The sequence below is a fragment of the Falco cherrug genome, chromosome 11 (genome assembly GCF_023634085.1).
Source record: "Falco cherrug isolate bFalChe1 chromosome 11, bFalChe1.pri, whole genome shotgun sequence".
In the NCBI taxonomy this organism is placed as follows: Eukaryota; Metazoa; Chordata; class Aves; order Falconiformes; family Falconidae; genus Falco; species Falco cherrug.
Window position 1 is genome coordinate 21,658,451 of NC_073707.1, and position 22,120 is coordinate 21,680,570.

Here is a 22,120-nt window from a genome sequence, read left to right on the forward strand (position 1 = left end):
AATACCAGCTAAGCGGGATGCCTGGCAGCACAACCCAAGGCTGCCGGGCGGCCCCCACGTGCTGCGGGGCTGCAGAATGTACAGAATGTGCCACCATGCTGGGGCCACCGGCTGCTCCGACCCCGCGGCGGCCGGACCCCGCTCGCCTCTCACCCCTGTGCCTGGCTGCTTCCTGGCACCCGGCGAGGCGACACCGGAGCTATTTCTCCACCCCCCTCCTCTCTGCTCTCCCACGCCGCTGAAGCTTTCTATGTATTTTGGTTTTCATCCGCCGGCAGGGCCGTGCCATGGATGTTTGGGGTTTTTGCAAGGTCGGAGTGGGAAGGACGTCATGGAAGGTGAGGGCTCACTGCAGCCGTGCCCCCCGCAAGCCACGCGGGGATGCTGACAGCCTTCCCTCGGCATCCCTGGCTGGATGGACGTGGTCTGAACTGACCCTGTGTTGCTGCTGTAAACCCAATCCCCAGCTACAGCAGGGGGGAGACAGCCCCAAGATGTGTCCCTCCCACCCGCCTCCTGTCAGGAAAACACCAAAGGTCCATCTCCAAGTTAAAGGGAGATAACAGGTTTAATCTCATTTTAATTAGCACTTTGAGTACCTCGGCCTGGTGAGAGTGAGTGGGTCCAGGCCAGAACTGTGGGATGGATGCAAGAACCAGAAGATCTATAGAAAAACCCTACAACCATCCCTCTGCTTCTGACATTAATAACGGGTGGAACAAAGCGATAGAAAAACCTGAGGTTCTACTTTGGTCCAGATCCAACAGTCCCCTGTGTCTCCAGTAAGCCTAAAGCCACAATACTCTTCCACTCTTGGGCAGCCCTTGAACGGGAAGCAGAAACCCTCTGGGCATTCAACACCTCCCTGAGCAGCGATGTCGTGGCAATGGCGACTCACTAACCAGTTCCATGGAGCTACAGGCTAGCTCCAGCCTCCGCAGCAAACCTTCCCAGGAACACCGCAATTCTGCAAAGAGCTAGCAGACAAGGATGCCTGGCCAGTGCTGACAACACCCTACCAAGCCACAGGCAAACCGGGCAGGGAACATGGCACATCTGCCAGGCTCAGACAAGTAACAAACCCCACAGGGATTCTTCCTACCTGGTCAATCCTCAAAAGAAGAGCTGACTGCTTCTCATCCCACTTTCCATGCCTTTGCTGCTCCACTGATCGTTTTTTCCTCTCACTAGTGAACGTGAGAGATGAGCCCACATCCAAAGCCTCCACTGTCACCCACCAACACAGAAGGGAAAGTTCTGCCTCCTCTGCTTTCGGTTGCAGGACAAGCATCCCACCCCAGCACGCAGAGGAGGATTTGAACAGAGCACCGATACCTCACAGGGTAACCCGAAACAAGAGACCCAGGTCAAGGTTCGTGTGTGACTTCTCACATCTCTGTTACCTTTTCATTTTTCACTGCCTGACTTTATTTACGGGCCCAGGAACTCTCTGCAATGGAGGTACAAACCCAAACATGTTCTTCAGCCCTTCCAGCCTGAAAGGCTCCACCCAAACCCAGTCCAAAGCATGAGCAACGGAGAATTACCTCTGCGTGTACAAGCAGGGCTTGCTGACGACACCAGCATTCACCCTCTGAGCACTTCCATCATAACATGTTTGCACAGCCAGTGCTTCACAACCACCACAAAACACCCGCAAGTCTACAAGGACGCAAAAATGGGACTTGCCCACACTCTGACAGGTCCTGGGGATGAGGCAGCACTGCCAGGTCCTCTGCCAATGAACTGAGGCACAAGGAACCTGAGAGCTACTCCCAAAAGAAAGTCCTGAGCAAGTTATTTCTCATTTGTTTCCTATCCTACTTTTTGTCTCGTGCAACCGAGACAGGTCTGAGTCATACCAGGTTTCTGCAGGGCCTGACACAACAGGTCGACAGACTTGCCTTGAAATAAAACAACAGCAAGCACGAGGTGACTGTGCTTTGGCCAAGACGGACCCAAATTCAAGACAGCCCTCAGAGGCACAACTCCAAGGTAAATAATTGTTAATGAACTCCTTGCTCGTCAGCTCTGTGTAGTCCTAAAGCCTTTATTTTGCCTTCCTTCCAGCTGGAAGGAAAGTTCATTGAGAATGAAAGCTAGCAACTCGCAGGGAGGAGTGACAGATGCTGCCTGCCTGCATGTGTGAAAAAACTCTGACAGGCAGAAATAATGCACCTCACACGTCTTATGGTGGCAGTGAAGCAATAAATAATCTAATAGACTACTGAGACTCATAGTAATAATGTTGTACTCCCTTTTCAGAAGCCACTCCCCACACCGGATGACATCTGCCATGGTATAGATGTTCCTGGAACAGGGAGATATTTTTAAATCCCTTAATGTGGCACAAAACTGTGAGTGTATCAGCCAAAATACCAGCCACCATAGTGTTTATATATAGCCTTGCACATACCATCTATAGATGGGAACATAGACTGAGACATGGTATGTAGCAGCATTACAAACCCACATTGTTCTGCTGGTCTTGAAGTACTTGAGAAGAAACTTCCCAGCCAGCAGCTCTGCCTGTTTCACCCTGCCCCATGAATCTCTCCATCAGCTCCTGGCTCCTCAGGTGCCTTAAATGCTGCATCTCAGTTCTCAAGGACCACCCCCATGTGCCCCCTCTGCTATAGGGGCACTGCAGTGCCAGCGACAGGGTTTCCCCACCCCCTGAGCACCCCTCTGTGCACACACTTTCTGGACCAGCACCCATGGGCCCCAAAACGTTCTCCCTCCTTGCTGAGAGAGGTCCTGAGAAGTGGCAAGAAGATCTTCAAGGCAGTCCAATTCACTCAGGGATGCCTCCACGTGACACGTGCAAACCCTAGGTACGGTTTCTATTAGAGGCAGGAACAAAGAGCTGCTCATAAGAACAGAAAAGGATTTGCAAGCTCAAAACCAGCAATAGCTCCCCATGGAGCACCTGTAATCACTTCCCAGGAACTCTACTGGCACCCAAGTTACTGCAGGGGAATAAGGAAAATAAAATATTTAAAAAAAAATAAATAAAAGTTGCTTCAGATAGTGCAATATATTTTCTCATGAGCAAACATGCATCAGCATTTCAGAGTGCCACAACCAGGTTCATGTTTAAGCTCTTGATACAGTTATCTGCCTAATAATAACCCCAAAGAGCACTCCTTGCCTGGCTCCCTGCCAGACCACATATGCAGCACCTTGGCTCTTTTTTTTTCTGTTTTTTAACTTTTTTAAACTTTGTCAGACATGGAAATGTTGACTCTAAGAAATTCAGCCTCCTCTTCCGTGAAACACATTGGCTGAGACTTCTTTTTTGTTGTTGAGGAAACCATGATTTGGGGGCCACAGAGGGGAGACAAAGGGGAAAACTTGTGTATTGTGTCTTCAGGTGTGCTTTATTTTCTCCTCTGGCAGGAAACAGTGAGAAAGGATCTGACCCAGTTACAGTCAGCTGTGTTGGAAATGATTGTATCAGCTCCACCTGCTTAATGTGAGTATTATTCAAGACTGCAAGGACAACGATTTGGAGACAAATCAGCAGCGACTGGTGTGTTCTCGAGGGACAAATGCAATACACTTATGCATGACACAAGCAATCCACAACAGCGGGACTGTCTCGAAGTTGGAGGCAGGAAAGAAAGTGGGGAGGGAGGGCTGAACACCCCTGCCTGTTTGTCTAGGGAAAAAAGACATATTACAAGGAGAGTGCAGCTTGTTCAAACGTTTCAGAGTTTGCTCCACATTAATTCCAGCACTCAGAAGCAACAAAAGAATTGCACCGAGAGATCCAGCAGCTATGGCTCAGGGAGGAACATCTTGTCTGTGTCAAGCTTTCAAAGCCTTATAAACTGCAAGGAGTTCAACATGGTTCCTTTACATTCAGAGCAGAACAGTCCTGACCGAGCAGGCTGTGAGATACCATGCTTCGCCGTTCACACTGGCTACGGATCCAGCCCCATGCACCACCGAGCTCCGGTATGGCGTAGTCCCACCAAGGCAGGTCCTGCAGACCATTCCTTATAGCTAAGCAATACCAAAAGAACAAAGGAGCCTTCAATGAGCACATGGACAACAGTACAGGATGAAGCAACTGCTGCCGAAGCACCACAGAGGCACTTCAATGGTGTTTGTAAAAGGAAAAGATAAAAGGAAAAAGGGAAAATGTGTACCTTTGCATGTTCCAGCACCAGCGCAAAGCCCGAGGTCACTGCTGTAGCTAACCAGGAGGGTGATGGCAGTACTCACTGTGCTATTGTAAGCTCAGCAAGGCTGTTCTGAGTGGGTGCCCTGCTGTCACCACTCAGCACAGTGCTCTGAAACATCCTTATGTCTTTTTTTTTTTTTTAAATCAAATTAACTATACACAAACAGCATTGTGTCCACAGCAGGCTGCTAGTATGACATCCATATTGCGCGTAAGACCCTGTGAAGTTCGAACGGGCAGGTCGTGCCCCTGAAGATTTTGTCACCGCCTGTTCTGTCTCCATCACATACTCCGTTCCCCAGCGGTTTTACTCTGACAACTTCACAAGCTTTCACCAGAACAGCCGCTCAGGGACAGCAGCCCGCTCTCAGACAGAGCACGTACAGCTTAAATGGAAGAAAAACCCTTTAGCCCATTCTGCACCTTATTCCTCCAGGATTTAAGTAAATAATAACATCTCGATATCTTGTCTGATAGCTGAGATACCTGAGAAATGCCCATGTGCTATACCTGCCCCTCTCAACTGCTGTATATACTTAAATGTATGTTCTTAAAACGTATATACCCATATACCACACACCATGATGCCAATTGACACTGCACCAAAACAAAGGATGTCAGGCATCAGACCCTTGTGACACAAACGGGTGAGTTTTCATATGAATTCACTACTTCTGCCCCTGCACTACGAGGGAGGTAGAAGCAAGCCAGGAATGAAGGCAGGCATCGCCCTTTGCAAACACCTAATGAGCCTAACCAAAAACACCAAGCCCAGTACCTTCAGAGAAATCCCCCACACACCCCGGTGGGGCAGGCGGTTAGAGATGAAAAAGACCCACCGGGAAGGCTCTTCCGTAGGAGCTGATATTTCAGCTATTCAAGAAGTTTCTGTTTAAACAGACATTAATTGCATACACTCAGGGATTTCTCGGTTTTACCACTTTAAAAACACCCAAAGCCACTTTGAGGCTTTTCCTTTTTTTCTTGCACATTTATTTGCTCTGTAAACACATTTGTGTGCGCCCTGGATCCCATAACATTCTGTTTCTGTGACAGCAGCTTCAAAGCAGAGCAGCAGCTACCTAGACAGGTCACTAGGGACTGCCAAGCAACCTGGAACACACCCCTGCCATCACAACACACCACAATGCAGAACCCCACGTCACCCAGTTTCTCACAAGACCTTCTCCCAGTGCAGGATGAAGTAGATGTTGTTGGTGTCATTTGTACTAACAGATAACATTATCAGGAGTGCATGCTCACAAACTCAGCCACCTCCCTTGCAGACTGAATTTCTTACAGCAAAAGCCTACCCGTTAGCAGTGGGGTTTGTTTATTAGAGCAGCGTTGCAAGGTTACCAGCAGATCAAGACCTCGATTGCAGCAGGTGGAAGATGTGCTATAACCACAAGCACTTTGCCGCCTTTTGAAGGTGCCATTGAGGTCAGCCCAGTGATATCTCCCATCCCATTTGCTGGCACATGGCCCTTGCCATGACAGGTGAGAGCAGCCGATGGGTACCACCTGGTGGAAAGAGATCTGGAGGAGAGCACCCTCCTGTGCACAGATACAAGAGTGGCTAGCTGCTGCAGTAGGGCTGCCCATAAAGGTGCCCCTGAAGATCCCAGGAAAAGGAACAGGACAAAGGGAGCCATGAAATTTGGATCAATTCTTGGCCTTGCCATATATGTACAGACATGCACACATACAAACGCTTATATACATCTGTGCACATCTGTGTAGCTTTGGGCAAATCCCTTAGCCTCCCTTACTGGCCAGTAAACGGCAGACAATATCCCTGCCCTAAACGTACTTTAAAACCCAAGGACTGTGCAAATACCTGCAGGCAAAAGCAAGCCCAACATCTCCATCTCCACCCCACCATGGCAAACAGCAAGAAACATCAGCAAGGACACACCACTGAGGTATCTTGTCAGCCCGAGGAACTGACCAGTGGCACCAGCCCAAAGGGGTTGCTGGCAGATATCCCCCTACACTTCCTATTACCTTACGCCTTGCACATCCATTGGCCTCCCTCCCAAAGAGGAAGGCTGGGAGTGACCCCTCCCATCAAACAGGTCTCCCCCATGCTTCAAGTGACATGAAATCCCCCAAGAGCAGCCAGGAATCTCTTTCCCCTCTGAAAGGAGGTCACCTCCACCATGCTCAGCTTCAGCCCACCCAGAAAGTAAGGTCTGAACCAAAACCCTTTTGCTGGGCTGGCTTATGCCACTGACCTACATGCACAAAGAGACACCACCACTAGGTCTAGCAAAGCGGCCTCTGCAGCACCTCACATGAAAGGGATGGGAAAGGGGAGTCATTTTTGGCAATGAAAATGTAATGGAACATTTCGTATTGATCTATTGTGGAATGACTCATTTTTAGAGTGACTCGCCGCCTCTTCCCCTCACTTCCCCACCCCCAAATTATGGACTGCAAGAAATGAGCACAGATAATGGGCAATTTCAGATGTTCTAAACTCAGTTTTTTCTGTGTGCCACAACAGTAGATGGACTGAGCTCCAGAGGAGATGCCCTTCATCTTCCCACACTTTTTTACCAGCTACAAAGAATGCGTGTCTAACAAATGGGTAATTAGGAAAGGACTAGAAGGATGACAGACTCCTTCGGGGAAGAAACAAGGAATTAAAAGGAAGATCTGGAAAGCATCACCAGTGAAAGAAGCCCCAAAAAAAACAGATGGGGATCAGACACAAGCCCCAGAAAAAGGTAAGAAAGCTGGGGAGAGAAAGGGTCTAGGTGAAGCTACTACTGCTGCTCCAGGAAAAGTCTCCGGACTTTCCAGTCCACAGGTACTTGCCCACATATAAATGCCAAACATCAAGGATAACCACTTGCAAAAAGAAACACAAAAAAAGTCAGAAAAGGGGAAATAAGTCTGGTGACAGTAAATTCTTCCTCAACTCTTTCAGTCCTTGAGGATGAAACAAAACCCCTAAGGAAGCTGTGGAATTCCCGAAGCCTTTTCAGGGAACTGAAAGCTCCACACATAGGAACCATATGACCAGCGAGTTTTCCCAGTTCAGTTCCATGGAATTTGGTGCACAAGGACCTTTGTGCAAAGATTACTGCTCCTTTACTGCAGAGTAGGTATGGCACAATATAAACCACTGATCACACCCATATCTCATCAGATATCACTGAAGCACAGCCTGCTACACTGCAAAACCTACCCGTAACATATACATTGATATTAAATATATATCTATGTATACACACACACGCATCAATCTCAGATTTGCTGTCTGTCTCTAGAGGACTAACTTTGATGGCATTAAGCAGAAGGTGGCAAGTTATTTATGCACTTGCCAATGATGCACACACCGGATCGCACAGCATGTAACCACCCAGCACCCCACCAGCCACACAGGGCATTTGAGCCCAGCCAAGAGATCCTCCAGCACTGGACTTCAGCCAGGACCAGTACTCTTCATTCAGTGAAGAAACTGGTACTTCATACACTGGGAGATGACTAATCGCAGTAGCTGAGTTACAGCATAGCTTTTAACACACGACAAAGAGACATTAAGGTCATCTCGACTCTCATCTACAGCATCCCACAGTATCCCCTCCCACAGCTAACTCACTGCTCTTCTTTTCCTCCTACTTCTTTTCTAGTTTTCTATCCTCCCCTTCAACCTTCTTTCCTTTCAGGTCTTCTCACCTCCTTCCATACCCACTTACCCTCCTCTGACTATCCAACTCTTGGGGCACCTTAAACACCCTTCTCATCACCTGCAACTCCCACCTCAGAAGTCTTTTTCTTCTAGGAATCCACTTTATCTGGATTTCACTCTCCAGCAATCACCCGTGCCAGCCCTTCGCCAGCCCTCAAGATCGTATCTGTCTGCCTTGGACTGCAGGCTCTTTAGGACAAGGATCGTCATCTTCCCCACTTGCAAGGCACGCTATACCTTTACAGGGCGGGTAAATGATAAATAAGCAGTCTCAGCATTTCAGGGTAGCTCAGCGTGGGTGGGCTCCCTCCACCCAGCTCCCTTGGTGTTTGCCTTCCCTCCGCTGCAAACTAACCTACCCATATGACTTTTTCTTCCTTATCTCTCAGTTACAAGGTTATCACTTAAATTTATCAGCATTCTTCAAAAAACAGTTGAGAAAGGGAGGCAGGGAAACAAAGGGCCTTTGCCAGCCCTGCTCACCCAGAAGCTCAAACCCCATGATGTACAGGAGCTTGCCGGAGCGCCGTGAGGGGAGAACATGGCCAGAAATCACTCACTGGGATTGCTTCAAACTCCACAAGCCTCATTTTTATTCAGTTTTCAGTGGATTTCTCGACAAGCAGACACACACGGCTGTTTGCTGGGGAGCATCTATCAAACCTACATGGACTTCCACCAGCTCTGTGTGTGTGTGTGTGTGTCTGCCTTTGGAAGGAGATTGGAAAAGAGGCAAGTGGGCTGTTGAAATGGAAAGGTGGGGTAAGGAAAAAAAGTTAGGAAGAAAAAAATCACCCACAACACACAAGAGGTGACTAAGAGGTAGTCCATGCTCTAAAGGAAGAAAAAAAATTTACAGTGAAAGGAAAAACCCCTTGTCCATGTCAGGGCTGAGCCAACGCATCAGACTGGCTGGCTGTTTGGCAACAACGCCTGTGGGTGATGGGAGCTTTGTAGAGCAGGAGTAGCACTTCTCAGAAATCAATGTGATAAAATGCTCATTCAACAACAAAGAACAAGAGTACTTGTTAGTTCACAGAGTTGACACTATCAGCTGGTTCCTTATCTCAGGAGAACTGGAGTTGTCTGGGGTTACCTAATGCCCCAGGTTGCTGCTCCATGCCACCCTGCACTACTCCACCACATGGACTTCACGCCCTGCCTCCCCCTACACACAGCCATCGCCTCCATCACTTCAGAACACCCATCTCCAGTGACCTCCCAGCTTTCTGAAATTCTTTACCGGGAGCATGCTCAAAAGCCACGTCCTTCTCTGTTAACAACCTCTACGAGATTATCTGATGTAGCTTTCTTGCCTCGGTGGAGAATTAGCTGATAACTAACAAAGCACTGCAAGTAGCATGTGCGTCAGGAAGTATAAGCGATAACACCATTACGCTATGAGAAACCTCATCCAGACCCTTCGGAAAAATTACAACTTTTGTTATTGATTTCATCCGAACTCACCAGCTATCCTCAGACTACACAGCGAACAGGAATGCCTTCAAGTAAATAACTGGGCGGGGGGCATTCAAACCACTCTTGTGATTAGATATGGTCACTGAGTCAGCAACAAGAAAGACGTGGTGAAAATTAAGAAGAAAATTCTGGGATAAAGCAATCTCATCAGAAACAACAGGACAATTGTTCACATAAGAACAATCAAACCAACAAGCACCCCTTCCTTCGCACTGAATGCACTTTTCTGAGTAGCAGCATTTCACAAGATAAAGACTGAAGAGCTGTGCTTAACGCTGCCCCTGGAGACTTGCCCAGAAGTCTTTACATTGCTCAGCACCCTGTGCATAAAAGGGCAGCAGTGGTGACACTCCTGGTGAACTCCTGCTGCCCAAGCTGTCTGGCAGGTATAGCTAAAAAAGCCATTTTGGGAAAATACTGCCTTTTTACAGCTTATCTTAGTGCAGACAGCTGCCTCGCGTCTCTAGAAATAGCAGGATTTAACAACCATGTTTGCAGGGACAGATTTTAAAGGTTCCATCTTCTAAGAAACAACCTACACATCCAGAAACAGGAGGCCAGATTTGTTTTGGTACTGGAACCCCCTTCCATATGCTAAGCCCACGGATTTGCAAAAACCCTGCTCTGAAAATGGGATGTTCATTCATCAACAGGCGACAAGTAACTTGCGTTTGCCTTCCTATAGAGTCTGTTCCTAGCGCAATCGGTGGCAAAATAGCACATGATTAGGCTGATATTGCCTTTTGCTGAAAATGCTTGGCATTTTACAAGTAAAATACTCATGGAGGAAAGCATTAAACACTGCAAAAACAAGACTAATAAGCTAAGTAAAAACACCCTGCAGCTACCGCTGATCAGCACCTCTCTGTTGTTCCTCTTTGGATGCAGCAAGCCGGGATCAGCTCCCAAAGCACTGTTATGATTCATTGGAGGCAATAAAGACAGAGACACGGGCTGCGTTCCCAGGTCGGTCCCATGGCTGCAAATCCCAATCCCATGAGCCTGAGGAGCCTCTTCAGCCACCCTGCCTCCATCACGTTTGTGAGTGTGACAGGGATAACGTTGCTTTCCTACCTTTTAGCAATAACATACTTTTTAGATAAAAAGCACTAAATTCCCATGAATTTAACACTGGAAGAGCTGACGTTAAGCATGTAAGTGGCTCTGAATGTAACAGGGACTTGCAAAATTTCCATGGTACCACCTTTCACTAGCAACAGTTGGACCAGTTGACTACAGCATCTTCCTCACAATGAGATTTTTTTTAAAAAACTGAATGAAGGGGTACTAAATACAACAACCTGCTGTGAAATGGCCAAAATTCCCATGCAAACAACCCATTAGCAGTGTTCAAATGCAATTTAAATTACTAGTTGTTAAAGTGCTCCTCAATTTCATGGTAAGTTTCCAAGGAAAATTACATGCTACGTACTATTTAATTGATTGTTTTCTACTTCTTAACATCCATTTATTCCCTCCTCCTGTCTTTTCCTTAATTTCAAGGGATGATAATGACTTTTCAGGGAGGAAAGGGGCACAACTAACGGAGCTGAAGAGGGATTTACCTGAAGAACAAGGATGTAGGAGGGAAGTGGCTGCCAAAAACGGGCAGCTTCACTGGAGCTTGTCCCTGTGATATTTTCGCGGTAGGGGTGTGAGACAGCACAGCACAAGAACTCCTTTCCTCCCCACTGCAGGCAGCCAGGCTTTTGCAACCTGACATTTCTTTAAAATGTAGTCACTCCGCTCCATGTCAAGCAATAAGGACAGCTAACTATTAGAAGATGGTGGTAAAGCAACAAAGCAACTTGTTTCCGCCTCCCAGGCACGCTAGTCCTTGAACTGACATGCTCATTGGAGGCAAACAAGTTTTTCTCATTTGGGAGATCTCATCCCAAATGCAAATACCTAGCTCACAGGAGCAAATTCCCCCCCTACAGTTGACTGAAGAATTAGGCTGCGGGTGAGACCTCCTGCTGCTTGCAACAGCTGGTACAGGAGAATGTGTATTATAAAGCTAATAACAACAGACATTCCTTAAAAGCCTGTACTCTGCTCAGATCCTAGCAAAGAGCAGCAGTACGATTAGGTTCAGGTGCCATCTGGCAATTTCTGAAGCTACGATATGTGTTGGGATCACGTCACACACTAGCAACATGTATCAGCTTTATAAACTACTCAGTATGACTCTGTTTACCTTTAAGCAACCAATGCAGAAATATTTTGTGCTAAGAAAAGCATGACTTTATTAGAATAAGAGATGAGTTTAACAGTACCACTCGGCATAAGGCTGCAAAGTGCCCACCTGTTTGTGGGAGCTGAGCATGAACCATCGCGTTGAATCTGGAGATTGGCACTTTTCCCAAATTTGCCACACAGTACCTCTGTTTCCATGCCTGCACACCAGGATAATGCAGCTTTCCTCAGCCTGCAGGCACATTTCAAGGGCCCTGACACTTTTGTCTACAGAAATGCAAAGTATCAGATGTGTAGAGCCATCTCTGCTAGTAACTTTGTCTTGGCTTCATCCCTTCCACACCACACGTTAGCCCCATGCTATCAGGGCAGCTTCTCTTACCTGCTGCGGGGCATGTACACCCAACCCTTAATGCACACTAAATCCCCTCACAGCACCTGAGTCACACAGTGACAGTGTCACCATCTTCCCACATCCTATGTGGTGCCAGCCCTGGATCGATCAGCACAGCAGCTGGGATGAAGGATAGGCTGCGAACCAACCCTCCTCACATGGAAGCTAAAGCAAATCCTCTGTGTTTAATACATCACTAGAAGTGATTGAGAGAAGCTAAAGGCAGGCAGGCATGGAGCTCTCTGAGCACGCTCAAGGTCCGGGGCCATGGAAGACTTCTCAGCCTTGAGTGTTTACTGGGTGCCAGGCTGCAGGATGAAAAGCCTTTAGACAGCTGTATTAATTTACAGGCCAGCCCTTAATGGCTCTGTTGCTGGAGCACAAGAAAATCCACTGTGGATCCTGGTTAGCATCAGTGATCACTAGATCTGCCCAGGTCCTGGAGAAATACCAGATGGAGAGCCCTGACAGCCTGTGGGCATCCTCCAGAGCTCCCCCAGCCCTGCCAGGCATCCGTCAGGGGGGGCAGAAGTGGCACATGGGGAGCTTATCCTTCACAGTCCATCCAGCTCTCAAGTCACATCCTCGCAGCGATGAGATGTTGCACAGAGTGGGATCAGCACATGAAGATTAACGGCCCCGAGGTGCTTCCCCAGGTGTGCCAGACTAGCACTGCCCGGAGCCCTGGGTTACAGCACCCAAGCACTGCTCGTCCTTGTCTTCCAACAAGCAGCCTGTCCTGGCGAGCAGGAAAGGGGGGAAACTGTGAGGGGAACAGAACATCATAATTTCCAGTCCCACTGCGCTGTCCCCGAAACAGCAAGTTCAGCCACAAGCAGCTGCCAAAGCCTGAATGTGCCACATCCATGTGCCACCAGAAACAGGGACTGATCGAGGGCACAACCGAGCAGGGCAAGCGCTGTGCAGGGAAGAGGCACTGCCTGTCACACAGGGCCACATGTGCACACACAAAGGCAAAGCACAGCACACAAGGAGCAACACCGACAGCCGGCTCGCTGCCTGCCACAGCTCAGCACCACCGCGCATGAATGAGGATGCACTGTGGCCCCTTGGTAAGTCGCTGGACTGAGGTTTCAGGTGTTGAAACAGCTCTGTACATCTTCCCAGCGCCCTGTTTTTCAACCCATCACCAGCACTGTCCGTTCAGGCTGTACACCATTTAGGACAGCAGTTCTTGCCTTTGCACTGGTACCAAGCCCAGCCCAGTGGGGCCCTGACTCCAAAAGCTGCAGTAATGCAAGTAGCTTGTTGAAACAACAAGGATTAAAAAATGCAGCTGAAGTCTACAAATTCCCAACACGTCCCACCTGCAGGAATAGGTCCCAGCAGTCCCTTTGTCACCTTTTGGAGCTGAGCGCTTCTCAGCTCACATCCCATCCTTGTGTAAACCAAGCCAAGTGTCTTTCCCTGCCCAGAACAATTAAGCCAGTTTCACACCTGAAGGACCTGCTGCAAATCCGTGTCTGGAAAACCAAACCTCACACTGAGTATTAACCCATACTTAAAAGGACAAAAGAAAATCACCAATAGATTTGACTTTCTAACAAAGGTCTTAAATTTAAACCAGGGCAAGCGTAACAACAGGTTTGAATCAGCCTAAAAATACCAGTTAGCCAAGAAGATGCAAGCATCACTAACCAACAGTAGGAACTATAAAGGGTTTTTCAACAACGTCCCTTCCCAAGTAAGAGGACAAAGTACAGTGCTTTCTGTCCAAGGCACGGGACTGGCTGCTATGCAACCCTCAGAGCCCCGTTAAAAGCACTCTATACGTGTTACATGCTCCAAATGACAAGAGGAATGCGAGACGGTGGATCTCCACTCCAGATTCCCCAGCAGGGTTTTAGCTGTCATGAATAAAACAGGAAGCAGAGCATCTTCCAGGTTCCCCCCACGCCCCTGACTGCCTGGATGAACTGCAGTTTCCTTTCAGGAAAGAGAAAGGAAAGGGATGGGGGGGTGGGGAAAGAGCAGCAGACAGCTGCAATATCAGACAGATTAAAAACTTCACACTAAGGAAAAATAAAGAATAACAGGAAAAACCAGACACTGAACCCTTCATCCAGTTATAGCAACTAAACTTGTTCAGGTTCCTAACAAAACAGAGTTAAACATTAACATTTTAGAGAAATATATCCATATGTTATGCAGACTTTTTAAGCAGAAGTGTGTGTTAAGAGACAGAAATCATACTTAAGCTATATTTTACTTGCTGACCACATGAATAGATACTCATTTAACTCTACAGTGCTCTGCTGCCTTGCTGCATCTACCAGCGAAACTAAAGGAAAAGCGTTACTAAATAGGAGCTGGCTTAAATTATCTTTATATACCTAGGCCTGAAGAAACATTTTGCCTTTGTGACAAATCCACTAAGCCAACCTTCCCTGCTACAGAAGGTTTCATTGGGTCCCTTGCTGTTGACTGGCGATCCACATGCCTGCCTCCACCAGCAACGCACACAGTTTGATGCAATCCATCTGACTAAACAAAACAAAAAGATCCCAAGTTGCTTGCTAAAGCAGCAATGATACACTTACCAGCATCCAGGCAAGCTCCTTCACTAACACACTTCCCTCTCCAGCAGATCAAATTTGGAACAAGGTCCAGGAGCAAGAGCAAACTGAAAACTGACCACAACAAGCTTCCAAAACAAGAAAGGGGGGGTGGGGGGGTGGGTTTAAAAAAAACCTTACTACAGGAATTCAAATCCTGCTTCCACCAGACCCTGAGTCACCTCCCCTCCCTTGCAATAGATCAGAGCAATGGGTAAACATTTCCAAATATGGAGATCAAAACTCCAAAGGATGTCAAAAAAAAAAAAAAAAATCACCCTTCTCTCCCTGACTTTGGCACAGGGATGACTTGCCCCTCTGGAGCCTGAGCTGAGCACCTCGCTGTTGCTGACCTACACAGAGCCTCAACACTGGGCCATGTGCCACCATCTTGACCTGCACTTTGGAGAGCCCAATGGGTGACACTGCATCTCTGTCCCCTCCCAGGGATGCAAGGGGAGATGCAATGGGGGCAGCTCCAGGAGCCATTGCCCCTCGCCCCCTACAGCTTCCCTCTCATCCCTTGACTCATCAGCAGAAAACCTCCTAGAACTACTTTTTGGAGCGCTCTTTGAAGGCAAATAGGCAAATTCAGGCTGTGTTTATAGGGACACCGTCTCAGCACCAGAAAAGGCAAGGCTCAGTCATCAGTCCCACTAGAGAGGTCCTGCTGCCGGGTCCCACACCAGCTGCTCACCTGCAGCAGGGAAATGTCCCCTGACCTGGCTCATCTAGCTGGTGCTTTGCAAAAAAGCACGTTTGATTTTGCTTTACAAAAAACACAACAGAGGAAATGAAAACACACACCAAAAAAAACCAAAAACAACTCCCCCAAAATGCCCACAGTTCTGCAGAAGGGAACATTTTGCTTGGACAAGGCAAGATCTCCCCACAGGAACAATAAGCCCCAGGGTGACAGCACCCCTTGATCCCTGTTGGGACAACACACAATGCAGCACCCTGTGGCAGGTGGGAACGGAGTGGCCAGCCTCCCCACCCCTGGGAGAGGGGCTTGAGGGCCAATGCTCAAGCCCATACATAAAATTTAGCAAGCAGAAGGGTTATGCTTAAGAGGCCCCAACTGCCCGTGCAGAGCCTGCCTGCACACGAGAGCAATACAGCCGTGCCACTGCTCCCACGGGCGTCACTCCTGGGCTGCAACAGCTGACCTGCAGGACAGCAGGGAGGTGACTCTGCCTGCCACCATGGGAGGACAGCCTTCTGGTAGCCACAGCCAGAGGCTCCAGGAACAGGCAACCTCTCAGGAATGTGCAAATCAGGACGTTTTCAAGGGAAACGGGGCTGCTGAGGCAATCCAACCAGACCAGAGTGATTCCCCAGCACCACCCACATGATGCTATTGAATTTATAGGGAAGGAATTCCAGAGCTGACTCTGCCCATGTATGGCCAAAACAAACTGTAAAAAAGTGACATTATAGTACATCTGGCTTTCACTGGTACTGAAGCACAGGCTTCAGGGAGGAGCTGAAATCCTGCAGTGACAGAGGCTGTACAATTGCCTCCAGTACCCAGGCAGAGGTCAGGGGCCCATGGCCGCACGAGTTTAGCAGTATCACAGGTGAGAGAAAACATGTAAACCTTTGCTTTAGAAGAAACGAAAGCTTTCTGCCTTAGTGATCCATCACTATCACTGCAAAAAATAAACCTTGCCAGGCAGCATCAGCACATGTCCATTACACTGGTAGTTATAAAGGCAGCTTTAAAGAGCCAACAGTTGAAGTGGCACTAAGTGGCTCACCCGGACACCGTCAACGCAACACAGGCTGGGACTCGTTCTCAATAGGCAGTTGATCAATTATTTTTCTAGAAACCCACTAAAATCTCCCCCAGAGCCATGGGTCCCAGCTGGCAGCCAGTCCACCAGGAGCGTTCTCCATTGTCAGAAATGGGAGATATCCTGAGCATTGTAGTCATCATGGTAGAAGATGCTCCAAAAGCAAGGTAAGAAGGGTCAGGTAGGTGCAGGTTTTACAAACTCTGACTCAGTTTTCAAGCCCCTTGCAGAAAACAACTTCCAAGGTACTGCTTTTTGCAAGGACAAACAGTGGATGAAGCAGAGAATAATGTAAGTCAAGGAAGGGAACAGAAGTGTGGAGGGGGAACACGTGGAATAGCCAAAATCCCATCCCAGGCGTGCACCAGCCCTTACTGCTCTGGGTTCCTGCAGCACGGACAGACGGAGGTTCTCCTTAGCAGTTAAATGCCACTAACCTCATCTGCCCTGCCAGCAGGGGAAAGATTAGCTGTGTCAGCTCAAGAGGCAAAGGGCTTACCAAAGGGGAGAGGAATGCAGGCTGCAGTGGCACACACAGCGGGGACAGGGAAACGAAACCCAGGGGAACGCGCTGCCTCTTGCCTTTGCACAGGGGTCAGGCAGGGTACGTTTTATGGCTCTCAGGGCTGAAACCTGGGACTAATGTCTTTGTGACCTTAGAGGCACTCCCTTGCCAGAAACGAATATAGCTGTTAGAGGGGTCGGGAGCTCAGGGGCCTGAGCACACGAGGACAAGCCATTTCCCAGCTCCTGGCAGGCAGCCCAGCCCCGCTTTTCAGTAAGTGCTAGATGTACCCATCAGGCTGGGAATGAGCACCTGTTTCCTCTAAACAGCATTTACTGATGGGAGACCCACCGACGAGGCTATTCCCCCAGCTTCACACTCCCCAGGACAGCATTAGGATCTCCCCTCAGTTTCCCAGCTGAAATGACATTATACCCTCTCCCCTGCAACTGTGCCCGCTTTAAACAGTGGTACCTAAGCATGAGCTGGCATTCAGTGCCTCTGCTTCAGAGCACCTTCCACTCCAAACAAGACAGAGGAGAGAAACCAGAGGGATGGACACATCCATGTCCAACCACAGCCTAACCAGGAGCTCCTTGCTACACAGCGCCACAAGTCCCTCTCCTTGCCACAGTCCTAACCCTGGAAAGTAAAAGCTTGAGGGCCTGGGAATAAAATCCAACTATCTCCTGTGCAGCAGTACAGATAATTATCAATCAGCCACTGGGTCAGGCGTGGCTAATTTCATTTAAATGAATTTACATAAGCAGGACAACTGAGAATATTTGATTCATAAAAATGCCTTGGAGGGGCAGAGAGCACGACTTGCATGGCATACAGAACACAGGGACTGCTGCAGCGTCACAGGAACACAGACCACATAATGCAGACAGCAAGGACGGGATAATCATACACACACATGCACAGCTACACACACATATGCCTCCACCCCCAGCATGCACAAAAGCAGACTTGGGACTCGCAAGCTGAAGTCCTGTGCAGCCAAAAGTTAGCGCAAATGTTTGTGACAGTTCCACTTTGCAGGCACAGGCAAAAACTGGGTGCAGAGGAATAAATATAGAAAGAAGTCAGGCAGGCAAAGCAGGTGCTGGCTTGTAAAACCTTGGCCAGAAAGGCTCCCCAGGAGGTTGAATCTGGTAGTTTTGCAACAGCTCCGCAGAAAGACAGAAAAGACAGAAAAAGAAAAAAGAGAACATGAATGCATATGCATTCTTTTATCACCATATATAGTATATACAGACATTTGGTATATACACCCCCAAGCTCCAATACGCCACCGTATAGTATATACTATATATGCATTGCGCATCTTTGTTTCCATGTGCCTAGATTTGTACAGCATGTGTGCATATATATGTATGTATGTGCATTTGTCGTGCGCGCATTTGTCACCCCCCACATCACCTATCTGTGCATGCTACCACACAACACATTGCTCAACAGAGCACATCTAAAGCCTCAGCGCCATAGTCTGGGACAACTTCTGAACATTTGCCACTTCTCACTGCTGCACCCTTCTCCATGAAAGCCTCTGGGTGCAATCACCATCAGGGAACCACCAGTTTGTCTCCTATTTTCAAGTGATCCTACCACCCACCTCCACGCTCTGTTAGGAGAAGACATTATTTTTTCGCAAAGAACCACAAACAAGGTGCCGCTGTCAGAAAAGCCACAGATCCTTCTAAGAAGTTGCCCCTCATGTCTGTGAAACATGTTTACATACCGGTTCTCACGCTGCACAGCCTTGCCGGTGGGATGAAATCAGAGCAGGGCTTTTGGAGACAAGCAGGGCTCCACCAGAGTCACGACTTTGGGTATCTTTCCCAGCCCTGCAAAGAGAAAGAGAGACCGGTGTGACGCATACTGGATGGGCCTCCTGGCAGCTTGTCTCCAAAACTTGCAGTTTAACCCACACAGCTTCTGGGAAACGCAGCATTTTCCTCTCCAGCTTTCCTAAGCAGAAGCCTCCATACTCCAGGGCCTTTTTTGGCACCCCCTAAAAGCAAGCAACACCACCTTGGAACTAGGTCAATGACTAGCACCAGCAGTCTGCTGCCACAGCTTGGCCAACAGCTTGCACCTCCCCAAGCCACAGCTCCTTTACTGGCCTTAGTGACCCTTGAGAAGGGGGAGGTAAAAGGATATGTAAAGCAAGGCATAAAGTAAGGGAACAGGGTGAACCCATCACTCCCCTCTGTAACCTCAGGCACAGCAAGGGAGCTGGGAGGCATCATTTAATTCAGTTTGAAGCTCATGGGGTTTACCACTACCGCAAAGGGAGCTACACCACCATCCAGTTCACCAGCCCTTCACCTCGGCGCAGCCTTTTCTCTGCGGAGCTCTGCCCAATACCCATCAGGTACTGCCTCACCCTTCCCTATAGCTGCAAAGCAGACGAGACCCTTTCTCGAAGTGACCAACTCTGTGTTGTTTTTCCCTTCTGCAGAAGATGATCATCCCCCCTGTACTCAGCACTGGTGAGGCTGCACCTCAAATCTTGTGTTCAGTTTTGGGCCCCTCACTTCAAGAGGGATGGCAGAGGTGCCGGAGCATGTCCAAAGGGTAATGAAGCTGGTTAAGGGCCCAGAGCATGGGTCTTACGAGCAGCAGCTGAGGGAACTGAGGCTGTTTAGCCTGGAGAAGAGGAAGCTCAGGGGGGACCTTATTGCTCTCTACAGCCACCTGAAGGGAGGTTGTAGGCAGGTGGGGGTCATTGTCTTCTACCAGGTAACAAGCAACAGGACAAAAGGAAACAGCCTTGAGTTGCACCAGGGGAGGTTTGGATTGGATATTAGGAAAAATGTCTTCACTGAAAGGGTGGTCAATCATTGGAACAGGCTGCCCGGGAATGTGGTGGAATCACCATCCCTGGAGGTGTTTAAGAAATGCATCGATGTGGAGCTTAGAGGCATGGTTTAGTGGTGAACTTGGCAGTCCTGGGTTAACTGCTGGACCTGATGACCTTAAAGGTCTTTTCCAACCCAAACGATTCTATGAAGCTACAGCAGAGGGGACAGCCAGGCCACACGACCACTGTCTTGCATGTGGCATGCCAGGACACAAGGCAGGGTGCATCCCACAGAGATAAGCATCATCTGCATTGCACACTCCTTCCTGCCCCCACCAGCCCACGGCCAGCACGCCATCCCAGCCACATCCTGGTCGCTCTGATGGCCCTATCTCTGCTCATGACAAGCACAGGCTTGCCTTGTTATCACCATTCAGCAGAGGAAGTTATTTCCATTTGCTGCTGTAACAACGGCAATGGTCAGTTCAGGCTTGCATTTGTTGTACCTGCACTGCTCACGAGGCTGCATGTGAGCCCACAAATCTACAACCAACATGCAGCAAAATGCAAAAGAGTGCTGGTGGCTCACAGTCCAGGTCCCTCCACTCTGTCACACGGTGAGGTGGCTTCCTGCCCGTGCCAGCACCCCTTGTCCCCCATGCCATACCTGACGCTACAGCAGCCAGGAGAGCAACAGGGCTCTCACCTCTCCCAAAGAGTGGCAGATCTCCATTGCGCCAACACCACAAGAATACACCGAGGCCCACCCTGACCCAGGTGGCACCTTCCCAGCTCAGTCCCATGGTCCCTGTTGTGGCACCCAGCCCTGATTCCCCACAAGTCTGGGCAGATATAAAAGTCCCCAGGACCCTCAACACTCCCCCTCAGGTGTGACGAGGACAAATTCAACTGGAGATTACAATGGCCTCTCCCACTCAATGCAGGCTTGGGATGAAGATGAGTAACTGCAGGGTTTTATTGCTGGTGAACTCAGCCAAAGAGCAATTTCTCTCCATCCATCACAGAGGAGACAAGTACAAGCAAATATTATGGTTGTGCATGTTTACTCTTCACTTTAAAATGATTTAGAGTTATATACAATTTAGGTCCTTCCCACAGGCTCCTGGCAAAATGCCCTTCAGTCTTATCTGCAAATGCAGAAGACAACAACATTCCCCTCTAGTTCCAACATTGTTTCAATTCAACTCACAACAGCACCTCTGGAAGCTCCAGGTAAGACAATGTTTCTTGGGACCCAACCTGTGTTTAAAAGATCTTGGCTCGGGCTTGTCTTTCACCAGATTCAACTCAAGAAATGTTTACAAGATCAGTTACAGGACTCATCAGACTTGGCTAGTTGAACCACATCTTCCTGGCTTTACTTTCCAAGCCAGCTGTCCCCATCACCTTGTGAGTGGGGTTCCTGCAGCAACGTGAGTAGGACCCCACATACCCTCCTTGAAGCACCCAGCTGAAGCCTGCTGTGAGACCACCACCTCCAGCACGGCCCCAGAGGGACAGCAACCCACTGATGCCCAGGCGCACACTCCCTCCTGCCCATACATCCACAGCTGGGCAGGACAGGGACAGCCTGACTCACCACAGCTATATCCACCTGAGCCAGTCTGTCAAACGACTCCATTTGTGACCCCATTTCTTTGGCAGAAGGCTGAAAAAGTTAGTCTGGGTCTTTGAACACAGAAACACCCCGAAGGCAAACACAGAGGACAGACTCAAAGTACCAGAAGAGCTGCACACATCTGCTGCATCACAAGCCACAAAGCCGTGATGGTGATGCCACCACCAAATCAGACCCCTTCCAGGCAAGATCACAACAAGCATTTCTCATTGAGGAGTATTTTTCAAGATTCGAGGCCCCCAAACCCCAAGACCAGCAGAGCTCCTCTCCGCAAAGTCCCTCCCAGTTGCCTGTGCCCATGCCTCAGCCAGGAGCATCCCTGAGAGCCTCGTACTGGACAGGAATACACAGAGGCTCAGCAAAGCCTTAACCACGCTGGCTCTGCTGGGGAAGCAGGCAAGAGAGAAAGATCTTGAGAGACAACGAGTCCCCAAAAAAGTCAACCCCTTGCAGCCACACTCACTCCTGCTTTGGCTCAGGTAGGGAAAGGACAAATGAGCGCAACAGAACAGACCTACCCAAATCACTGCCACCAATTCCAGCACAAGCCTTTTCCCCACTGAAGTCCCCAGAGAAATACATGCAAAGACTGTCCCTACAGAGCTACCTCTGGGTTTCATACATCCTCCAACAACCCTGAGGAGGAATATCCAGGTGCTTTTACGACAGAAATAATAGCAACAGGCAGGCTTTTAGGTCAATGAAACAGGTCCTCCCAGTTCAGAGCCACTGCAACAGATGCTCAGTGGTCTGTGCACAGCTAATTCTGATTCTCATCCTGCAACAACAAATCCCAGATTTCTATCACAGTCCTGCAAGAGATAACAGCAGGAAAGC

The 22,120-nt window shown here is 48.9% G+C and overlaps 1 protein-coding gene across 9 annotated transcripts in view; it reads right to left on the minus strand.

The window, feature by feature from the left end:
• LPP (LIM domain containing preferred translocation partner in lipoma) overlaps positions 1 to 22,120 on the minus strand; it is a 356,437-nt gene that overhangs the window by 311,628 nt on the left and 22,689 nt on the right. For 6 of the 9 annotated variants that reach the window (XM_055723235.1, XM_055723233.1, XM_055723237.1 and 3 more), the window contains exon 2: positions 18,580 to 18,685. The gene's annotated coding sequence lies outside the window, so the exon portion shown is untranslated. Of the gene's footprint in view, positions 1 to 14,519; positions 14,626 to 18,579; positions 18,686 to 22,120 lie in introns of those variants that run through there. The other 3 variants (XM_055723241.1, XM_055723239.1, XM_055723240.1) reach the window with 1 other exon arrangement.